Source organism: Lampetra fluviatilis, chromosome 24 (assembly GCF_964198595.1).
Source record: "Lampetra fluviatilis chromosome 24, kcLamFluv1.1, whole genome shotgun sequence".
In the NCBI taxonomy this organism is placed as follows: Eukaryota; Metazoa; Chordata; class Hyperoartia; order Petromyzontiformes; family Petromyzontidae; genus Lampetra; species Lampetra fluviatilis.
The window spans coordinates 2,649,445-2,672,891 of NC_136298.1; the positions used below are offsets into that span (position 1 = coordinate 2,649,445).

The 23,447-nt window shown below is 44.5% G+C and overlaps 11 non-coding genes across 11 annotated transcripts; all 11 read left to right on the forward strand.

Annotated features, from left to right (window-relative positions):
• Positions 1–11,467: 11,467 nt before the first annotated feature.
• On the forward strand, positions 11,468–11,539 carry TRNAP-CGG (transfer RNA proline (anticodon CGG)). The gene has a single exon. It is a non-coding gene; the product is annotated as a tRNA-Pro (tRNA).
• Positions 11,540–13,197: 1,658 nt separating this feature from the next.
• Positions 13,198–13,269, forward strand: TRNAP-UGG (transfer RNA proline (anticodon UGG)). Its single transcript has one exon. It is a non-coding gene; the product is annotated as a tRNA-Pro (tRNA).
• Positions 13,270–14,062: 793 nt separating this feature from the next.
• Positions 14,063–14,134, forward strand: TRNAP-UGG (transfer RNA proline (anticodon UGG)). Its single transcript has one exon. It is a non-coding gene; the product is annotated as a tRNA-Pro (tRNA).
• Positions 14,135–14,927: 793 nt separating this feature from the next.
• On the forward strand, positions 14,928–14,999 carry TRNAP-UGG (transfer RNA proline (anticodon UGG)). The gene has a single exon. It is a non-coding gene; the product is annotated as a tRNA-Pro (tRNA).
• Positions 15,000–15,792: 793 nt separating this feature from the next.
• TRNAP-CGG (transfer RNA proline (anticodon CGG)) lies at positions 15,793–15,864 on the forward strand. The gene has a single exon. It is a non-coding gene; the product is annotated as a tRNA-Pro (tRNA).
• Positions 15,865–16,657: 793 nt separating this feature from the next.
• TRNAP-UGG (transfer RNA proline (anticodon UGG)) lies at positions 16,658–16,729 on the forward strand. Its single transcript has one exon. It is a non-coding gene; the product is annotated as a tRNA-Pro (tRNA).
• A 792-nt stretch (positions 16,730–17,521) lies between these two features.
• On the forward strand, positions 17,522–17,593 carry TRNAP-UGG (transfer RNA proline (anticodon UGG)). The gene has a single exon. It is a non-coding gene; the product is annotated as a tRNA-Pro (tRNA).
• Positions 17,594–18,385: 792 nt separating this feature from the next.
• TRNAP-UGG (transfer RNA proline (anticodon UGG)) lies at positions 18,386–18,457 on the forward strand. Its single transcript has one exon. It is a non-coding gene; the product is annotated as a tRNA-Pro (tRNA).
• A 2,522-nt stretch (positions 18,458–20,979) lies between these two features.
• TRNAP-UGG (transfer RNA proline (anticodon UGG)) lies at positions 20,980–21,051 on the forward strand. Its single transcript has one exon. It is a non-coding gene; the product is annotated as a tRNA-Pro (tRNA).
• Positions 21,052–21,844: 793 nt separating this feature from the next.
• On the forward strand, positions 21,845–21,916 carry TRNAP-UGG (transfer RNA proline (anticodon UGG)). The gene has a single exon. It is a non-coding gene; the product is annotated as a tRNA-Pro (tRNA).
• Positions 21,917–22,709: 793 nt separating this feature from the next.
• TRNAP-UGG (transfer RNA proline (anticodon UGG)) lies at positions 22,710–22,781 on the forward strand. The gene has a single exon. It is a non-coding gene; the product is annotated as a tRNA-Pro (tRNA).
• Positions 22,782–23,447: the final 666 nt, after the last annotated feature.

Below are 23,447 nucleotides of genomic sequence, written 5' to 3' on the forward strand. Positions count from 1 at the left end.
ACGAGGTTCGGCACCGTCAGCCAACGGTGACCGACCCCGGAGCAGCAGGAGCAGCGAGGAGGCTGCAAACAGCAGCGGGTCTGCAAGCGGAGTTCGGCAGCGGGAGCTGCCCACAGAGTTCAGCAGCGGGTCTGCAAGGAGAGGAAGGAGGCTGCAATAGTGACAGCAGCCTGGGGCTGCAAAGCAGAGGGTCTCTAGGGGAGTGCCGTGAGGGAAAAGCTGAGAACCCAAATAAAGGACACGGAGTCAGAGAGAAGCGTCCGAGTTCTTTATTACACAAGTACTCGTATTTATGCGCTATGTCGACAGAAAGGTCGCTTGTTGGTCTAGGGGTATGGTTCTCGCTTTGGATGCAAGATGTTCCCAATTCCAAGCCCGGTAGGTTTATTTTTCTGGGATGAGTAGACAATCATAAGAACAATACACGAAGAGCCATTCGACCTGAATTTTATTCATCTCAAGAGAGTATTAGAGTGTGTGGTGAGTAAAGTTAGAAATGTCCTTAAATATTGGATCCCATATCATTGTTTTTGTTATAGAAAAGTCATATTGCTGTTCGTACAAGTCTATAGCCATGCATTTTCAACCAACATCTTGTATTAAGAACATTGTCAAAACTTATTTGTGCCAAAAATGCTCATTATCTCTCAGCAAAGTTACATCTCATGAGATAATCGAAGTGTTGATTGAACCTCATTTTCAAACATTATTCACTGGTTGAAGATGAGTGACTCGTTGGTCTAGGGGTATGATTCTCGCTTAGGGTGCGACAGGTCCCGGGTTCAATCCCGGACGAGCCCAAGCACCATTTTCTTGGGGATTGGTCGACACAAGCCCAAGTCAATGTTGAACTGTCCCTGGCTATTATCTTCACAACTTTTGCTGCACAGCATGTTGAGGTATGGTCAATCAATACTATCAATGACATAGCGTAGGGACTTCTTCGTTCATCCATAAATTAGCAATCATGATAATATCTTGACACCAATGATGATGCCATGATTAAAATCAAAATTGGTATAAAATAAGCAATTCACGAAATCGCATCATTGAAATGGTTTTTAGCCTGACTAAATCTGGGTAAATTCTTGACTCATTGTCCTATTCTCCGTCAGTTTACTATGCAAAAGTCATGCTATTTACATGAATCCTCGTATACAAGTACTCGTATTTACGTGCTATGTCGACAGAAAGGTCGCCTGTTGGTCTGGGGGTATGGTTCACGCTTTGGATGCAAGAAGTTCCCGATTCCAAGCCCGGTAGGTTAATTTTTCTGGGATGAGTAGACAATCATAAGAACAATACACGAAGAGTCCTCCGACCTGAGTTTTATTCATCTCAAGAGAGTATTAGAGTGTGTGGTGAAAAAAGTAAAAAATGTCCTTAAATATTGGATCCCATATAATTGTTTTTGTTATAGAAAAGTCATATTGCTGTTCGTAAAAGTCTATAGCCATGCATTTTCAACCAACATCTTGTATTAAGAACATTGTCAAAACTTATTTGTGCCAAAAATGCTCATTATCTCTCAGCAAAGTTACATCTCATGAGATAATCAATTGTTGTTTGAACCTCATTTTCAAACATTGTTCACTGGTTGAAGATGAGTGGCTCGTTGGTCTAGGGCAGGGGTCGGCAACCTACCGCTCCGGAGCCACATGCGGTTCTTTACGGGCTGCTTCTTGACGATATGTACGTATGTACATAGATGCATTGCGGCTCTTGAAACACTGAAGTTTGTACCGAATTGGAAAGAAATGGCTCTTCTTGTTTTTTTGGGTGCCGACCCCTGGTCTAGGGGTATGATTCTCGCTTAGGGTGCGAGAGGTCCCGCGTTCAAATCCCGGATGAGCCCAAGCACCATTTTCTTGGGGATTGGTCGACAAAAACCCAAGTCAATTTTGAACTGGCCCTGGCTTTTATCTTCACTACTTTTGCTGCACAGTATGTTGAGGTATTGTCAATCAATACTATCAATGACATAGCGTAGGGACTCCTTCGTTCATCCAGAAATTAGCAATCATGATAATATCTTGACACCAATGATGATGCCATGATTAAAATAAAAATTGGTGTAAAATAAGCAATTCACGAAATCGCATCATTGAAATGGTTTTTAGCCTGACTAAATCTGGGCAAATTCTTGACTCATTGTCCTATTCCCCGTCAGTTTATTATGCAAAAGTCATGCTATTTACATGAATCCTCGTATACAAGTACTCGTATTTACGCGCTATGTCGACAGAAAGGTCGCTTGTTGGTCTAGGGGTATGGTTCTCACTTTGGATGCAAGAAGTTCCCGATTGTAAGCCCGGTAGGTTTATTTTTCTGGGATGAGTAGACAATCATGAGCTTAACCGGCCCCTGCCATGGTTTGTGCAGCTTAGGGGAGGTCCCCGCCCGCACCTGCGGGCAGTGCAGCCAGGCCATGTCCCCCACTCGCCAGGGGCATTTACCATTCGAGTGCCGGGCGCAACGTTCGTTCCGTGCCTGGGTCTTGGCAGTAGCCAATCAGGCCCCCTCCCGTGCCTCGGTGACGCATCGAACAGTGTCTTGAATGTACTCGGGGAGAGGCTTAACAGGACCCTCCGCCCCCGTACCCAGCTGTACGTCCACCGGCGGCACATTCTCGCGGCCGTACATTAGAAAAAATGGAGAATACCCTGTGGACGCATGAGGCGTCAACCGATACGCAGAGAGTACCCCAGGGATATGCAAATCCCAATCAGCTTGTTTCTCGTTAACCATGTGACATAGCATGGCCGACAGCGTTCGATTAAGCCGTTCCACCATGCCATCTGTCTGCGGGTGGTAGGGAGACGTACAAACCTTCTTGGTTCCCAGAGCAGCGCACACTTCCGCCAATAATTTAAAAGAAAAATGTTGCCCCTGATCCGTGAGCAGCCTTTCTGGTGTCCCTTTGTCCATTACATATCCAAACAGGAAGGCGTCCATGATAGACGCCGCCGACTGGTCGGGTAAGGGCAAAGCCATCGGCCAGCGGGAAAGATATTCCACCCCGACCAGCAAAAATGTATTGCCCCTAGCGGATGGCGGGAAGGGTCCCAAAATATCCAACGCCACCAACTCGTTAATCAGAGCCACCTGTATAGATTGCACTGGCAGCACATATGGGTTTTTAGGCGGCTTCCGCCGGGCACACTCGGGACACACCCGAATGTGTCCGACGACATCCGTCGTCATGCCGTGCCAGATGTAGTCTCGCTGCAACGTCAACAAAGTTTTCTGCAGAGGTGTGGACTCGAGTCATGTGACTTGGACTCGAGTCAGACTCGAGTCATGAATTTGATGACTTGCGACTCGACTTGGACTTGCATAACAATGACTTTGTCCCACCTATGAGATGTGGACTCGAGTCATGTGACTTGGACTCGAGTCAGACTCGAGTCATGAATTTGATGACTTGCGACTCGACTTGGACTTGCATAACAATGACTTTGTCCCACCTCTGGTTTTCTGCACCCCGAGAAAATTCCTGCAGGGTTTCCAACCATCGTGCCAGTTGGCCAGATGGTTGGTCAACTCTCAGGGCATATTGCAGAGCCGCATGGTTCGTGCGCACAATAAACGAATGGCCGTATAGATACGGCCGATATTGGCGGAGAAAATAGACAATAGCCAATAGTTCGTGGCGAGTAACGCAGTAGCGGGTTTCTGCCGGGGACAGCACGCGGCTACCGTAGGCTACCACGCGTTCCACGCCGCCCTTGGACTTTGACAGAATGGCCCCGATCCCGGTGTCACTAGCGTCCGTATCCAGAATAAAAGGGCGATCAAAATCCGGATAGTCCAATGTCGGCGCCGTCGCCAAATGATCGCGTAGGCCCTCAAACGCCGTTTCCTCTGGCGGTCCGCAACTGAACCTCCGATCCTTCCCCGTAAGGAGGTGCAAGGGCCTAGCGATCATAGCAAAGTTCAGAACGAACCTGCGATAATATGAGGCGAACCCAAGGAAGCGACGTACGTCCCCTACTGAGGCCGGGGGTTAGCCAGTTGCGAACGCACGCCGTCTTCTCTGGGTCTGTGGCCACCCCGTCCGCACTGACTATGTGTCCCAAATAACGCATGGATCGTTGCAGTAGGTGACACTTTTTGGGTTTAAATTTCAGATTGGCGGAGCGCATCCTAGCAAATACCGTTTCCAATCTCTGTAGATGTTCGTCAAATGTGCGGCTAAAGACGATGACATCGTCTAAATATATCAAACATGTCTCCCACTGCAGACCCGTTAACACCAGCTCCATCAACCGCTGAAAAGTGGTGGGGGCAGCATTCAAGCCCATCGGAAGACAATTAAACTGAAATAAGCCCTGCGGCGTACGGAAAGCCGTCTTTTCCCTCGAGGACTCATCCAGGGGAAGCTGCCAGAATCCCAAGGAGAGATCAAGCGTTGAAAAAACTTCGCCCCGGACAAGGCATCGAGGGAATCATCCATACGTGGCAGGGGGTACGCGTCTGCCACGGACACTTTGTTTAATTTGCGAAAATCGACGCAAAATCACAGTTTCCCATCCTTTTTCTTCACAAGCACTACCGGCGCGCCCCATGGACTGTTAGACGGGGATATTATGTCAGCAGCCAGCATGTCCTCCACTGTGCCACGAACATGATCCCGCTCCGTCGGGCTCAACCGATGCGAGTTCAACCGAATCGGAGCAGCGTCCCCCGTATCAATGTGGTGGGAAAGCAAGGAGGTGCGTCCCAAGTCAAAATCATCCGAGCTGAACACGTCGGAATAGCTTAGCAACAGCGCGCGAAGCGCGGACCGTTGTTCCCCGGTCAGGGATGAGTTCTCCCCGCACATCTCGGCAACCCATCGATCATCCTGCCCCGTGGGGCCCGAAACCCCCCCTACCATGTCCCGGTGGCCCCGGTCGTCATGGGCCGTGAACGCAGTCGTGGCGTGAGCCAAAACCGTTCCGGCCGGTACGCACTCCCATTCAGCACTTGTAAAAACGGAGGCTGACCCGACTGGACAATCGTTTGTGCCCCAACTAGCGCCGAGCCGCCCGTTATAGCCATGTACGGTGATAACAAAACCCCCGCCGCTCCCTCAACGCCAGGCACTGGTTTCCGATATCTCAACGGAATAAGCATCTGCGAACCAGGTGGAATGTCAACAGATACCTCGGACAGCGCCTGCACCTGGCAGTCAGGGGCAGACTGGCCCCAGGGCGACGGCAAGAACTAAATTTTCCGACCACCTGGCAATTCAATGCAATTTTGATTAACCCTTATTTGAATGGGCATTTTTGCCAGGAAATCGGTCCCCAACAAACAGGGCACCGCGAGGGACCTGGAAATCAAAACGGCCCCTGAAGCCGACACCACCCCAATCGATATGTTGGCGTCCACCTGGCCCACAATGCCCATACTTCCCCCGTTCGCCGCTATGCAAGAGTCATAAACCGGTTGCACTCTCCCCGGCGGAATGCCCAAGAGATGGAAAATGACGTCTGATATAATGGTCGCGGACGCACCGGAGTCCACCAAAATACGCACCTCGACCCCCTGAATAGAACCAGGCACAGTGGACGACCCAGTAGCGGCCGCAACCACCCTCCGTGCCAATCTCCGCCACTGCGTCAGTGAGCGACACGGGTCAATCGGCAGCCCCCCATTGTTAACGACACACGGACCGCTCGGCGATGGTGATGCATGAGGTGACAGGCCTTGCCGGGTGTCTGATGCACACCGACTTGCCTGTCCTGGATGGTCCTTTCGCGTCACGTCCGTGGCCGAGGCCTCCAGCTGGGGCGGCCCCGGGATGTGAGCCCAACAATCCCTGGCGAAGTGGCCCTTACGGCCGCAGCGGAAACACTCCACGTCGTTTCGCCACGCGGCACCCCCTCTGTCCCGACGCTCCCGCGTCGGCGGCCCGGACTCCAGCCCCGCTCCCCCTCGAGCAGGCCACTGAGCGGAGGTGGCCATCATCTCCTGCGGACCCTTGTCGTCAGGAACGTAGACCGCATTCTTAGGATCCCATCCTGTAGCACCGCCTTCGACGATGGGGCCCCCCATCCAAGCTGACACCTGTTTCCACCGTCGAAGGTTAAATTGGGCATCTAAGCACTTAGCTGCAGCATGGGACGTCAACTTATCATGGCCGCACACCGGCATGGGGATCCCCAAGTCTCTAGATAATTCCAGCATCTTGCCCAATATGAGGGGTTCCAACAAATCAGGCTCCGTCTCAGGATATGCGGCCATAGCCAGTTCCAGAACGGCGCCTCAGAATGCCACCGGCGATTCTTCAGGCGCCCGTTGCCGCTGTACGAATCTGCGATGAGCATCGTCTGGAGGCTCATACGCATCCGCCATTTCCTCAAAGACCCCCTGTAGCGTCCTCTTCTTTTCGGCCTTGATGGAGCGGAAGAACCTGACGGACTCGTCGTCGAGAAGTGTTGGTAGGACTTCCAGGGCCTCCGCGTCCGTCCATTTGGCGGATCGTACAGCCGCTTGAAAACGGCAGGCGAACGCGCTCCAATCTCCGCCGATGGAGAACTCTTTAACAGTTGTTAAATGATGGCTGCGGGTCCTTGCTCCGCCGTCCTTCGTCGATGGTGACTCGTGCGGCAGCGACAAGATGGCGTCACTCCGCAACGTGTTCAAGATGGCGGCTCCCCGCGGTGGAGGGCATAAGATGGCGGCTTCCCGCCATTCCTCCTCGGCCACGCCCAGGATGGCGGCTTCGTGCCGCGTGGTGGAGAGGGCTGACGGCGTCGGCAAGGCCCCGGCCCGCTGTTCCCCGCTGGGCCTCCCCGAAGTCGTCGCCGGCGTCACGAGGTCTCACAACTGCGTCAACACCGCCTTAAGTGCCTCCAGTTGGGCCGCCACCTGTCGCCATCCTTCATCAGCGTCCACTTGCGCGGATGGACCCACCGAAGCGGCAACGTCCTGCACCCCCGGACCGTCGCTCGTCCCAGCGTCGCTTCCCCCCTCCATCGTCAGTAGCGCCACCGCTGGAGGGAGGTCGTCTTCAGAAGATGCTGCAGAAGATGGTGCAGGGACGTTCTTTCTTCTGAGCTGTTTTGACATGCCGTTTCACTTCTGACACCAGTGTAATAAAGGACTCTTTCACAGTGTCGATCTCCGTTGTCCTTTATTTGGGTTCGTGTAAATCTCGCTCCCACGGCGTCCTCACTCAGGCCCGCGTCTCCTCCGTCGATCACTCCACAGCCACCCTGCTGCTCCGTTCTGCAGCCACACTGCTGCTCCGCCCTGCAGCCACACTGCTCCTCCGCTCTGCAGCCACACTGCTGTTCCGCTCTGCAGTCACCCTGCTGCTCCGCTCTGCAGCCACACTGCTGCTCCGCTCTGCAGCCACTCTGCTGCTCCGCTCTGCAGCCACACTGCTCCTCCGCTCTGCAGCCACACTGCTCCTCCGCTCTGCAGCCACACTGCTGCTCCGCTCTGCAGCCACACTGCTCCTCCGCTCTGCAGCCACACTACTGCTTCGCTCTGCAGCCACCCTGCTGCTCCGCTCTGCAGCCAGCCTTCCACAGCCCGCTAGCCCCCTGCGCCCTGACACCGATGGCCGACGGTGCCGAGGTCTCCCAACACGTGGCGATCGCGCCACCCTCCCCGTACTGCCCAGCGTGGCCTCCTCCCGTTTCACTCTGTCTCAACTCCCCAATCCTCTTCCGGTTCTCTCCCTAAATCCTCTCCCCAACGTGACCCTAACTCCTCCCTCCTCACGTGACCCAGACTCCGCCCCCCTCAATCCTTGCTCGCATTACACAAGTACTCGTATTTATGCGTTATGTGAACACAAAGGTAGCTTGTTGATCTCGGGGTATGGTTCTCGCTTTGAATGCAAGAAATTCCGGAATCCAAGCCCGGTAGTTTTATTTTTCTGGGATGAGTCGGCCATCATAAGGATAATACACGAATACTCCTGCGACCTCAGTTGTATTCATCTCAATAGCTTATTAGAGTGTGTGGTGAGTTAAGTTAGAAATGTCATTAAATATTGGTTCCCATATAATTGTTTTTGTTATAGAAAAGTGATATTGCTTTTCGTGCAAGTCTATAACCATGCATTTTCAACCAACATCTTGTATTAAGAACATTTTCTAAACTTATTTGTGTCAAAAATGTTCATTATCTCTCAGCAAAGTTACATCTTATGAGATAATCGAAGTGTTGATTTAACCTCATTTTTATACATTATTCAGTGGTTGAAAACATGTGGCTCGTTGGTCTAGGGCAGGGGTCTGCAACCTTTAAGACATAAAGAGCCACTTGGACCCGTTTCCGAAGGAAAAAATAAACTGGGAGCCGCAAAACCATTGCAACATTTAAAACAAATATAACACTGCATATATTGTTTCTTACCTTATTGCTATATACAGGATCGTGCAGTCAGCTGTCAATCTGAATAAAAAAAGGACTTTTTCACTTAACAATGTAAAATATATTTTTGCAAATTAATAGCTAAATTACCTGGTTAATGGGATTTTTGCTCCTGAACCTCAGTGCACAGTGTCTGCACATCAGGGCTGTAAGACGTCACCTTCATTTTCACACAGGCTTGCAAGCTGTCATCTGTGAGGCGTGATCGATGTTTGTTTTTAATATAGTTCATGTTGGAGAAGACCTGCTCACATACATATGTGGAGCCGAAGATCGACAGGACTCCAAATGCATACTTTTTCATGTTTATATAAGTGTTGGGGATGGCATTCCATGTTTCGAATACAAGTTTGTCCTGTTTGGGAAGGTTTTCAATATCACTCCATTTATGATTCTGAGCCAGAATGGCCTTCTGACGGGCAACATCCTCAAGAGTAGCGGTCAAGCATTTGAACTTGGACACCCATATATCTTTGTCGGCTATATCGGCCAGTTCCATCTCAAGATCAGGTTGACTTACACCTGCAAATGCAGTCATATTCAATAGGGATGGATCGATCGCCAGGGGAGTGACAGGGAAGGATAATGTCGTTTTTTCCTCTCTGAACTCACAGAATCGTTTCCCAAACGAACTTTGCATTGTGGTGATTGCAGACTTGAAATATTCCAAATTTATCGTATCATGACTTTGTTTGAACTCTCTCAAAGAGGGAAAGTGAGACAGTGTACCTCTCTGTAAATCTTTGACAAACACTGCCAACTTGCGCTCGAATGCCAAAACCTCCTCCAGCATGTGCAGGGCTGTGCCTCCTTTCCCCTGAAGGGTTGTATTTAGCGTGTTTAGATGTGCTGTCATGTCTACCATAAAATGTAATTTTTCCAGCCACTCTGGCTGTTCCAGCTCAGCAAAGGTGAGCTCTTTGCTGCCCAGGAAGGTTTTTACTTCTTCCAAACATGTGACAAAGCAACGGCAACGTTATTGCCTGTCACCGGGCGGGCAGTGTGGAGCGGAGCGGCGACCTGTCAGCAGCGGCAACGCCAGAGCAGGTGTCACAGTGCGCCTCCTCCCCTCGCTAGCATCCGCCCCGGAGCCGCGGTCAAGGTTCAAAAGAGCCGCATGCGGCTCCGGAGCCGCAGGTTGCCGACCCCTGGTCTAGGGGTATAGATTTTCGCTTCGGGTGCGAGAGGTCCCGGGATCAAATCCCGGACGAGCCCAAGCACCATTTTCTTGGGGATTGGTCAATTTTGAACTGGCCCTGGCTTTTATCTTCACAAATTTTGCTGCACAGCATGCTGAAGTATGGGCAATCAATGCTATCAATGACATAGCGTAGGGACTCTTTCGTTCATCCATAAATTAGCAATCATGATAATATCTTGACACCAATGATGATACCATGATTAAAATAAAAATTCGTGTAAAATAAGCAATTCAAGAAATCGCATCATTGAAAGGGTTTGTGCCTGACTCAATCTGGGCAAATTCTTGACTCATTCAGTTTACTATTCAAAGTTATGATTTTTACATGAAGCCTCGTATACAAGTACTCGTATTTATGCGTTATGTGGACACAAAGGTAGCTTGTTGATCTCGGGGTATGGTTCTCGCTTTGAATGCTAGAAATTCCGGAATCCAAGCCCGGTAGTTTTATTTTTCTGGGATGAGTCGGCCATCATAAGGACAATACACGAAGACTCTTGCGACCTGAGTTGTATTCATCTCAATAGATTGTTAGAGTGTGTGGTGAGTCAAGTTAGAAATGTCATTAAATATTGGTTCCCATATAATTGTCTTTGTTATAGAAAAGTGATATTGATCTTCGTGCAAATCTATAACCATGCATTTTCAACCAACATCTTGTATTAAGAACATTTTCAAAACTTATTTGTGTCAAAAATGTTCATTATCTCTCAGCAAAGTTACATCTCATGAGATAATCGAAGTGTTGATTTAACCTCATTTTCATCAGGCTGGAGAGGCACAGAGAGAAGAAGAAAGATGTGCACGTGTCGTTCCTCGACCTTGAAAAGGCATTTGACAGGGTCCCCCACGACCTCATCTGGCACTCGCTTCGATCCCATGGAGTCCCTGAAACCTACGTGCATTGGGTGCAACTCCTATACAAGAACGTCACAAGTGCATTCAGGTGTGCAGTGGGCATATCACCGCCATTTCCGATCAGCGTTGGAGTGCACCAAGGATCGGCCCTGTCACCACTCTTGTTTATCTTGGGCATGGACACGATCACTGCCGACCTGCACACGCCCCTGCCATGGTCAATTCTCTACGCGGATTACGTCCTCCTCTCAGATGAAGAGAGAGGAGAAGTGGAAAGACAAACGCGCCTGTGGAAGGAACGTTTGGACGAAAACGGGATGAGGTTTAACATCAAAAAGACGGAGTATATGGAGTGTGGCCCCCAAACCGACGGCACCATCAGCATTGACGGAGAAGATCTGAAGAAAGTGACGGACTTTAAGTACCTGGGCTCCACCATCAGCTCAGATGGTAGCATCACGACTGATGTGAGGTCACGAGTCAATGCGGCATGGTTGAAGTGGAGGCAAGTCACCGGAGTCCTCTGTGATCGGAAAATACCGGATAGGCTGAAGGGAAAAATTTACAAGACCATCGTCCGACCGGTGGCACTCTATGGATCCGAGTGCTGGCCAGCCACAACTGTACACGAACAAGCTCTCCACACCATGGAGATGAGGATGCTCAGATGGAGCCTCGGACTCACTCGATGGGATCGTGTCATGAACGAAGACGTTCGGAAGCGACTTGGTGTGGCCCCCATTGCGGACAAGATGCTTGAGGCAAGGCTTCGGTGGTACGGCCATGTGATGCGAAGTGAAGAGTCATCAGTGGCCAAGACTGCCATGCGTATTGAGCCAGAGGGCCGCCGTCCACGCGGACGTCCGAAGAAGCGATGGATGGATCGGATAAAGGAAGACATAAAGACGGTCAACGCATCCCCTGAAGATGCCCTGGACCGAGCCAAATGGAGAAGACAATGCCGAAAAGCGGACCCTGCGCCACAGCGGGAACAACGCTAGGAAGAAGAAGATTCACTGGTTGAAGATGAGTGGCTCGTTGGTCTAGGGGTATGATTTTCGCTTCGGGTGCGAGAGATCCCGGGTTCAAATCCCGGACGAGCCCAAGCACCATTTTCTTGGGGATTGGTCAATTTTGAACTGGCCCTGGCTTTTATCTTCACAACTTTTGCTGCACAGCATGCTGAAGTATGGGAAATCAATGCTATCAATGACATAGCGTATGGACTCCTTCGTTCATCCATAAATTAGCAATCATGATAATATCTTGACACCAATGATGATACCATGATTAAAATAAAAATTCGTGTAAAATAAGCAATTCAAAGAATCGCATCATTGAAAGGGTTCGTGCCTGACTCAATCTGGGCAAATTCTTGACTCATTGTCCTATTCTCTTTCAGTTTACTATTCAAAAGTTATGATTTTTACATGAAGCCTCGTAAACAAGTACTCGTATTTATGCGTTATGTGGACATAAAGGTAGCTTGTTGATCTCGGGGTATAGTTCTCGCTTTGAATGCAAGAAATTCCGGAATCCAAGCCCGGTAGTTTTATTTTTCTGGGATGAGTCGGCCATCATAAGGACAATACACGAAGACTCCTGCGACCCGAGTTGTATTCATCTCAATAGATTGTTAGAGTGTGTGGTGAGTCAAGTTAGAAATGTCATTAAATATTGGTTCCCATATCATTGTTTTTGTTATAGAAAAGTGATATTGCTTTTCGTGCAAGTCTATAACCATGCATTTTCAACCAACATCTTGTTTTAAGAACATTTTCAAAACTTATTTGGGTCAAAAATGTTCATTATCTCTCAGCAAAGTTACATCTCATGAGATAATCGAAGTGTTGATTGAATCTCATTTTCATACATTATTAACTAGTTGAAAACGTGTGGCTCGTTGGTCTAGGGGTATGATTTTCGCTTCGGGTGCGAGAGGTCCCGGGTTCAAATCTCGAACGAGCCCAAGCACCATTTTCTTGGGGATTGGTCAATTTTGAACTGGCCCTGGCTTTTATCTTCACAACTTTTGCTGCACAGCATGCTGAGGTATGGGCAATCAATGCTATCAATGACATAGCGTAGGGACTACTTCGTTCATCCATAAATTAGCAATCATGATAATATCTTGACACCAATGATGATACCATGATTAAAATCAAAATTCGTGTAAAATAAGCAATTCAAGAAATCGCATCATTGAAAGGGTTTGTGCCTGACTCAATCTGGGCAAATTCTTGACTCATTGTGCTATTCTCTTTCAGTTTACTATTCAAAAGTTATGATTTTTACATGAAGCCTCGTATACAAGTACTCGTATTTATGCATTATGTGGACACAAAGGTAGCTTGTTGGTCTCGGGGTATGGTTCTCGCTTTGAATGCAAGAAGTTCCGGATTCTTTGCCCGGTAGTTTTATTTTTCTGGGATGAGTCGGCCATCATAGGGACAATACACGAAGACTCCTGCGACCTGAGTTGCATTCATCTCAATAGATTGTTAGAGTGTGTGGTGAGTCAAGTTAGAAATGTCATTAAATATTGGTTCCCATATCATTGTTTTTGTTATAGAAAAGTGATATTGCTTTTCGTGCAAGTCTATAACCATGCATTTTCAACCAACATCTTGTATTAAGAACATTTTCAAAACTTATTTGTGACAAAAATGTTCATTATCTCTCAGCAAAGTTACATCTCATGAGATAATCGAAGTGTTGATTGAACCTCATTTTCATACATTATTCACTGCTTGAACATGAGTGGCTCGTTGGTCTAGGGGTATGATTTTGGCTTTGGGTGCGAGAGGTCCCGGGTTCAAATCCCGGACGAGCCCAGGCACCATTTTCTTGGGGAATGGTCAATTTTGAACTTGCCCTGGCTTTTATCTTCACAACTTTCGCTGCACAGCATGCTGAGGTATGGGCAATCAATGCTATCAATGACATAGCGTAGGGACTACTTCGTTCATCCATAAATTAGCAATCATGATAATATCTTGACACCAATGATGATACCATAATTTAAATCAAAATTCGGGTAAAAGAAGCAATTCAAGAAATCGCATCATTGAAAGGGTTTGTGCCTGACTCAATCTGGGCAAATTCTTGACTCATTGTGCTATTCTCTTTCAGTTTACTATTCAAAAGTTATGATTTTTACATGAAGCCTCGTATACAAGTACTCGTATTTATGCGTTATGTGGACACAAAGGTAGCTTGCTGGTCTCGGGGTATGGTTCTCGCTTTGAATGCAAGAAGTTCCGGATTCTTTGCCCGGTAGTTTTATTTTTCTAGGATGAGTCGGCCATCATAGGGACAATACACGAAGACTCCTGCGACCTGAGTTGTATTCATCTCAATAGATTGTTAGAGTGTGTGGTGAGTCAAGTTAGAAATGTCATTAAATATTGGTTCCCATGTAATTGTTTTTGTAATAGAAAAGTAATATTGCTTTTCGTGCAAGTCTATAACCATGCATTTTCAACCAACATCTTGTATTAAGAACATTTTCAAAACTTATTTGTGACAAAAATGTTCATTATCTCTCAGCAAAGTTACATCTCATGAGATAATCGAAGTGTTGATTGAACCTCATTTTCATACATTATTCACTGCTTGAACATGAGTGGCTCGTTGGTCTAGGGGTATGATTTTGGCTTTGGGTGCGAGAGGTCCCGGGTTCAAATCCCGGACGAGCCCAGGCACCATTTTCTTGGGGATTGGTCAATTTTGAACTTGCCCTGGCTTTTATCTTCACAACTTTCGCTGCACAGCATGCTGAGGTATGGGCAATCGATGCTATCAATGACATAGCGTAGGGACTACTTCGTTCATCCATAAATTAGCAATCATGATAATATCTTGACACCAATGATGATACCATAATTTAAATCAAAATTCGGGTAAAAGAAGCAATTCAAGAAATCGCATCATTGAAAGGGTTTGTGCCTGACTCAATCTGGGCAAATTCTTGACTCATTGTGCTATTCTCTTTCAGTTTACTATTCAAAAGTTATGATTTTTACATGAAGCCTCGTATACAAGTACTCGTATTTATGCGTTATGTGGACACAAAGGTAGCTTGCTGGTCTCGGGGTATGGTTCTCGCTTTGAATGCAAGAAGTTCCGGATTCTTTGCCCGGTAGTTTTATTTTTCTAGGATGAGTCGGCCATCATAGGGACAATACACGAAGACTCCTGCGACCTGAGTTGTATTCATCTCAATAGATTGTTAGAGTGTGTGGTGAGTCAAGTTAGAAATGTCATTAAATATTGGTTCCCATATAATTGTTTTTGTAATAGAAAAGTAATATTGCTTTTCGTGCAAGTCTATAACCATGCATTTTCAACCAACATCTTGTATTAAGAACATTTTCAAAACTTATTTGTGACAAAAATGTTCATTATCTCTCAGCAAAGTTACATCTCATGAGATAATCGAAGTGTTGATTGAACCTCATTTTCATACATTATTCACTGCTTGAACATGAGTGGCTCGTTGGTCCAGGGGTATGATTCTCGCTTTGGGTGCGAGAGGTCCCGGGTTCAAATCCCGGACGAGCCCAGGCACCATTTTCTTGGGTATTGGTCAATTTTGAACTGGCCCTGGCTTTTATCTTCACAACTTTCGCTGCACAGCATGCTGAGGTATGGGCAATCAATGCTATCAATGACATAGCGTAGGGACTACTTCGTTCATCCATAAATTAGCAATCATGATAATATCTTGACACTAATGATGATACCATGATTAAAATCAAAATTCGTGTAAAATAAGCAATTCAAGAAGTCGCATCATTGAAAGGGTTTGTGCCTGACTCAATCTGGGCAAATTCTTGACTCATTGTGCTATTCTCTTTCAGTTTACTATTCAAAAGTTATGATTTTTACATGAAGCCTCGTATACAAGTACTCGTATTTATGCGTTATGTGGACACAAAGGTAGCTTGTTGATCTCGGGGTATGGTTCTCGCTTTGAATGCAAGAAGTTCCGGATTCTTTGCCCGGTAGTTTTATTTTTCTGGGATGAGTCGGCCATCATAGGGACAATACACGAAGACTCCTGCGACCTGAGTTGCATTCATCTCAATAGATTGTTAGAGTGTGTGGTGAGTCAAGTTAGAAATGTCATTAAATATTGGTTCCCATATCATTGTTTTTGTTATAGAAAAGTGATATTGCTTTTCGTGCAAGTCTATAACCATGCATTTTCAACCAACATCTTGTATTAAGAACATTTTCAAAACTTATTTGGGTCAAAAATGTTCATAATCTCTCAGCAAAGTTACATCTCATGAGATAATCGAAGTGTTGATTGAACCTCATTTTCATACATTATTCACTGGTTGAAAACGTGTGGCTCGTTGGTCTAGGGGTATGATTTTCGCTTCGGGTGCGAGAGGTCCCGGGTTCAAATCCCGGACGAGCCCAAGCACCATTTTCTTGGGGATTGGTCAATTTTGAACTGGCCCTGGCTTTTATCTTCACAACTTTTGCTGCACAGCATGCTGAGGTATGGACAATCAATGCTATCAATGACATAGCGTAGGGACTACTTCGTTCATCCATAAATTAGCAATCATGATAATATCTTGACACCAATGATGATACCATGATTAAAATCAAAATTCGTGTAAAATAAGCAATTCAAGAAATCGCATCATTGAAAGGGTTTGTGCCTGACTCAATCTGGGCAAATTCTTGACTCATTGTGCTATTCTCTTTCAGTTTACTATTCAAAAGTTATGATTTTTACATGAAGCCTCGTATACAAGTACTCGTATTTATGCGTTATGTGGACACTAAGGTAGCTTGTTGGTCACGGGGTATGGTTCTCGCTTTGAATGCAAGAAGTTCCGGATTCTTTGCCCGGTAGTTTTATTTTTCTGGGATGAGTCGGCCATCATAGGGACAATACACGAAGACTCCTGCGACCTGAGTTGCATTCATCTCAATAGATTGTTAGAGTGTGTGGTGAGTCAAGTTAGAAATGTCATTAAATATTGGTTCCCATATCATTGTTTTTGTTATAGAAAAGTGATATTGCTTTTCGTGCAAGTCTATAACCATGCATTTTAAACCAACATCTTGTATTAAGAACATTTTCAATACTTATTTGGGTCAAAAATGTTCATTATCTCTCAGCAAAGTTCCATCTCATGAGATAATCGAAGTGTTGATTGAACCTAATTTTCATACATTATTCACTGGTTGAAAACGTGTGGCTCGTTGGTCTAGGGGTATGATTTTCGCTTTGGGTGCGAGAGGTTGCGGGTTCAAATCCCGGACGAGCCCAGGCACAATTTTCTTGGGGATTTGTCAATTTTGAACTGGCCCTGGCTTTTATCTTCACAACTTTTGCTGCACAGCATGTTGAGGTATGGGCAATCAATGCTATCAATGACATAGCGTAGGGACTACTTCGTTCATCCATAAATTAGCAATCATGATAATATCTTGACACCAATGATGATACCATGATTAAAATCAAAATTCGGGTAAAAGAAGCAATTCAAGAAATCGCATCATTGAAAGGTTTGTGCCTGACTCAATCTGGGCAAATTCTTGACTCATTGTGCTATTCTCTTTCAGTTTACTATTCAAAAGTTATGATTTTTACATGAAGCCTCGTATACAAGTACTCGTATTTATGCGTTATGTGGACACAAAGGTAGCTTGTTGGTCTCGGGGTATGGTTCTCGCTTTGAATGCAAGAAGTTCCGGATTCTTTGCCCGGTAGTTTTATTTTTCTGGGATGAGTCGGCCATCATAGGGACAATACACGAAGACTCCTGCGACCTGAGTTGTATTCATCTCAATAGATTGTTAGAGTGTGTGGTGAGTCAAGTTAGAAATGTCATTATATATTGGTTCCCATATAATTGTTTTTGTAATAGAAAAGTAATATTGCTTTTCGTGCAAGTCTATAACCATGCATTTTCAACCAACATCTTGTATTAAGAACATTTTCAAAACTTATTTGTGACAAAAATGTTCATTATCTCTCAGCAAAGTTACATCTCATGAGATAATCGAAGTGTTGATTGAACCTCATTTTCATACATTATTCACTGCTTGAACATGAGTGGCTCGTTGGTCCAGGGGTATGATTCTCGCTTTGGGTGCGAGAGGTCCTGGGTTCAAATCCCGGACGAGCCCAGGCACCATTTTCTTGGGGATTGGTCAATTTTGAACTGGCCCTGGCTTTTATCTTCACAACTTTCGCTGCACAGCATGCTGAGGTATGGGCAATCAATGCTATCAATGACATAGCGTAGGGACTACTTCGTTCATCCATAAATTAGCAATCATGATAATATCTTGACACTAATGATGATACCATGATTAAAATCAAAATTCGTGTAAAATAAGCAATTCAAGAAATCGCATCATTGAAAGGGTTTGTGCCTGACTCAATCTGGGCAAATTCTTGACTCATTGTGCTATTCTCTTTCAGTTTACTAGTCAAAAGTTATGATTTTTACATGAAGCCTCGTATACAAGTACTCGTATTTATGCGTTATGTGGACACAAAGGTAGCTTGTTGGTCTCGGGGTTGGTTCTCTCTTTGAATGCAAGAAGTTCCGGATTCTTTGCCCGGTAGTTTTATTTTTCTGGGATGAGTCGGCCATCATAGGGACAATACACGAAGACTCCTGCGACCTGAGTTGTATTCATCTCAATAGATTGTTAGAGTGTGTGGTGAGTCAAGTTAGAAATGTCATTAAATATTGGTTCCCATATCATTGTTTTTGTTATAGAAAAGTGATATTGCTTTTCGTGCAAGTCTATAACCATGCATTTTCAACCAACATCTTGTATTAAGAACATTTTCAAAACTTATTTGTGACAAAAATGTTCATTATCTCTCAACAAAGTTACATCTCATGAGATAAACGAAGTGTTGATTGAACCTCATTTTCATACATTATTCACTGCTTGAAGATGAGTGGCTCGTTGGTCTAGGGGTATGATTCTCGCTTTGGGTGCGAGAGGTCCCGGGTTCAAATCCCGGACGAGCCCAAGCACCATTTTCTTGGGGATTGGTCAATTTTGAACTGGCCCTGGCTTTTATCTTCACAACTTTTGCTGCACAGCATGCTGAGGTATGGGCAATCAATGCTGTCAATGACATAGCGTAGGGACTACTTCGTTCATCCATAAATTAGCAATCATGATAATATCTTGACACCAATGATGATACCATGATTAAAATCAAAATTCGTTTAAAAGAAGCAATTCAAGAAATCGCATCATTGAAAGGGTTTGTGCCTGACTCAATCTGGGCAAATTCTTGACTCATTGTGCTATTCTCTTTCAGTTTACTATTCAAAAGTTATGATTTTTACATGAAGCCTCGTATACAAGTACTCGTATTTATGCGTTATGTGGACACAAAGGTAGCTTGTTGATCTCGGGGTATGGTTCTCGCTTTGAATGCAAGAAATTCCGGAATCCAAGCCCGGTAGTTTTATTTTTCTGGGATGAGTCGGCCATCATAGGGACAATACACGAAGACTCCTGCGACCTGAGTTGCATTCATCTCAATAGATTGTTAGAGTGTGTGGTGAGTCAAGTTAGAAATGTCATTAAATATTGGTTCCCATATCATTGGTTTTGTTATCGAAAAGTGATATTGCTTTTCGTGCAAGTCTATAACCATGCATTTTCAACCAACATCTTGTATTAAGAACATTTTCAAAACTTATTTGGGTCAAAAATGTTCATAATCTCTCAGCAAAGTTCCATCTCATGAGATAATCGAAGTGTTGATTGAACCTAATTTTCATACATTATTCACTGGTTGAAAACGTGTGGCTCGTTGGTCTTGGGGTATGATTTTCGCTTTGGGTGCGAGAGGTCCCGGGTTCAAATCACGGACGAGCCCAAGCACCATTTTCTTGGGGATTGGTCAATTTTGAACTGGCCCTGGCTTTTATCTTCACAACTTTCGCTGCACAGCATGCTGAGGTATGGGCAATCAATGCTATCAATGACATAGCGTAGGGACTACTTCGATCATCCATAAATTAGCAATCATGATAATATCTTGACACCAATGATGATGCCATGATTAAAATCAAAATTCGTGTAAAATAAGCAATTCAAGAAATCGCATCATTGAAAGGGTTTGTGCCTGACTCAATCTGGGCAAATTCTTGACTCATTGTGCTATTCTCTTTCTGTTTACTATTCAAAAGTTATGATTTTTACATGAAGCCTCGTATACAAGTACTCGTATTTATGCGTTATGTGGACACAAAGGTAGCTTGTTGGTCTCGGGGTATGGTTCTCGCTTTGAATGCAAGAAGTTCCGGATTCTTTGCCCGGTAGTTTTATTTTTCTGGGATGAGTCGGCCATCATAGGGACAATACACGAAGACTCCTGCGACCTGAGTTGTATTCATCTCAATAGATTGTTAGAGTGTGTGGTGAGTCAAGTTAGAAATGTCATTAAATATTGGTTCCCATATAATTGTTTTTGTAATAGAAAAGTAATATTGCTTTTCGTGCAAGTCTATAACCATGCATTTTTAACCAACATCTTGTATTAAGAACATTTTCAAAACTTATTTGGGTCAAAAATGTTCATTATCTCTCAGCAAAGTTCCATCTCATGAGATAATCGAAGTGTTGATTGAACCTAATTTTCATACATTATTCACTGGTTGAAAACGTGTGGCTCGTTGGTCTAGGGGTATGATTTTCGCTTTGGGTGCGAGAGGTTGCGGGTTTAAATCCCGGACGAGCCCAAGCACAATTTTCTTGGGGATTGGTCAATTTTGAACTGGCCCTGGCTTTTATCTTCACAACTTTTGCTGCACAGCATGCTGAGGTATGGGCAATCAATGCTATCAATGACATAGCGTAGGGACTACTTCGTTCATCCATAAATTAGCAATCATGATAATATCTTGACACTAATGATGATACCATGATTAAAATCAAAATTCGTGTAAAATAAGCAATTCAAGAAATCGCATCATTGAAAGGGTTTGTGCCTGACTCAATCTGGGCAAATTCTTGACTCATTGTGCTATTCTCTTTCAGTTTACTATTCAAAAGTTATGATTTTTACATGAAGCCTCGTATACAAGTACTCGTATTTATGCGTTATGTGGACACAAAGGTAGCTTGTTGGTCTCGGGGTTGGTTCTCTCTTTGAATGCAAGAAGTTCCGGATTCTTTGCCCGGTAGTTTTATTTTTCTGGGATGAGTCGGCCATCATAGGGACAATACACGAAGACTCCTGCGACCTGAGTTGTATTCATCTCAATAGATTGTTAGAGTGTGTGGTGAGTCAAGTTAGAAATGTCATTAAATATTGGTTCCCATATAATTGTTTTTGTTATAGAAAAGTGATATTGCTTTTCGTGCAAGTCTATAACCATGCATTTTCAACCAACATCTTGTATTAAGAACATTTTCAAAACTTATTTGTGACAAAAATGTTCATTATCTCTCAACAAAGTTACATCTCATGAGATAAACGAAGTGTTGATTGAACCTCATTTTCATACATTATTCACTGCTTGAAGATGAGTGGCTCGTTGGTCTAGGGGTATGATTCTCGCTTTGGGTGCGAGAGGTCCCGGGTTCAAATCCCGGACGAGCCCAAGCACCATTTTCTTGGGGATTGGTCAATTTTGAACTGGCCCTGGCTTTTATCTTCACAACTTTTGCTGCACAGCATGCTGAGGTATGGGCAATCAATGCTGTCAATGACATAGCGTAGGGACTACTTCGTTCATCCATAAATTAGCAATCATGATAATATCTTGACACCAATGATGATACCATGATTAAAATCAAAATTCGTGTAAAAGAAGCAATTCAAGAAATCGCATCATTGAAAGGGTTTGTGCCTGACTCAATCTGGGCAAATTCTTGACTCATTGTGCTATTCTCTTTCAGTTTACTATTCAAAAGTTATGATTTTTGCATGAAGCCTCGTATACAAGTACTCGTATTTATGCGTTATGTGGACACAAAGGTAGCTTGTTGATCTCGGGGTATGGTTCTCGCTTTGAATGCAAGAAATTCCGGAATCCAAGCCCGGTAGTTTTATTTTTCTGGGATGAGTCGGCCATCATAGGGACAATACACGAAGACTCCTGCGACCTGAGTTGCATTCATCTCAATAGATTGTTAGAGTGTGTGGTGAGTCAAGTTAGAAATGTCATTAAATATTGGTTCCCATATCATTGGTTTTGTTATCGAAAAGTGATATTGCTTTTCGTGCAAGTCCATAACCATGCATTTTCAACCAACATCTTGTATTAAGAACATTTTCAAAACTTATTTGGGTCAAAAATGTTCATAATCTCTCAGCAAAGTTCCATCTCATGAGATAATCGAAGTGTTGATTGAACCTAATTTTCATACATTATTCACTGGTTGAAAACGTGTGGCTCGTTGGTCTTGGGGTATGATTTTCGCTTTGGGTGCGAGAGGTCCCGGGTTCAAATCCCGGACGAGCCCAAGCACCATTTTCTTGGGGATTGGTCAATTTTGAACTGGCCCTGGCTTTTATCTTCACAACTTTCGCTGCACAGCATGCTGAGGTATGGGCAATCAATGCTATCAATGACATAGCGTAGGGACTACTTCGATCATCCATAAATTAGCAATCATGATAATATCTTGACACCAATGATGATGCCATGATTAAAATCAAAATTCGTGTAAAATAAGCAATTCAAGAAATCGCATCATTGAAAGGGTTTGTGCCTGACTCAATCTGGGCAAATTCTTGACTCATTGTGCTATTCTCTTTCAGTTTACTATTCAAAAGTTATGATTTTTACATGAAGCCTCGTATACAAGTACTCGTATTTATGCGTTATGTGGACACAAAGGTAGCTTGTTGGTCTCGGGGTATGGTTCTCGCTTTGAATGCAAGAAGTTCCGGATTCATTGCCCGGTAGTTTTATTTTTCTGGGATGAGTCGGCCATCATAGGGACAATACACGAAGACTCCTGCGACCTGAGTTGTATTCATCTCAATAGATTGTTAGAGTGTGTGGTGAGTCAAGTTAGAAATGTCATTAAATATTGGTTCCCATATAATTGTTTTTGTAATAGAAAAGTAATATTGCTTTTCGTGCAAGTCTATAACCATGCATTTTTAACCAACATCTTGTATTAAGAACATTTTCAAAACTTATTTGGGTCAAAAATGTTCATTATCTCTCAGCAAAGTTCCATCTCATGAGATAATCGAAGTGTTGATTGAACCTAATTTTCATACATTATTCACTGGTTGAAAACGTGTGGCTCGTTGGTCTAGGGGTATGATTTTCGCTTTGGGTGCGAGAGGTTGCGGGTTCAAATCCCGGACGAGCCCAAGCACAATTTTCTTGGGGATTGGTCAATTTTGAACTGGCCCTGGCTTTTATCTTCACAACTTTTGCTGCACAGCATGCTGAGGTATGGGCAATCAATGCTATCAATGACATAGCGTAGGGACTACTTCGTTCATCCATAAATTAGCAATCATGATAATATCTTGACACCAATGATGATACCATGATTAAAATCAAATTTCGGGTAAAAGAAGCAATTCAAGAAATCGCATCATTGAAAGGGTTTGTGCCTGACTCAATCTGGGCAAATTCTTGACTCATTGTGCTATTCTCTTTCAGTTTACTATTCAAAAGTTATGATATTTACATGAAGCCTCGTATACAAGTACTCGTATTTATGCGTTATGTGGACACAAAGGTAGCTTGTTGGTCTCGGGGTATGGTTCTCGCTTTGAATGCAAGAAGTTCCGGATTCTTTGCCCGGTAGTTTTATTTTTCTGGGATGAGTCGGCCATCATAGGGACAATACACGAAGACTCCTGCGACCTGAGTTGTATTCATCTCAATAGATTGTTAGAGTGTGTGGTGAGTAAAGTTAGAAATGTCATTAAATATTGGTTTCCATATAATTGTTTTTGTAATAGAAAAGTAATATTGCTTTTCGTGCAAGTCTATAACCATGCATTTTCAACCAACATCTTGTATTA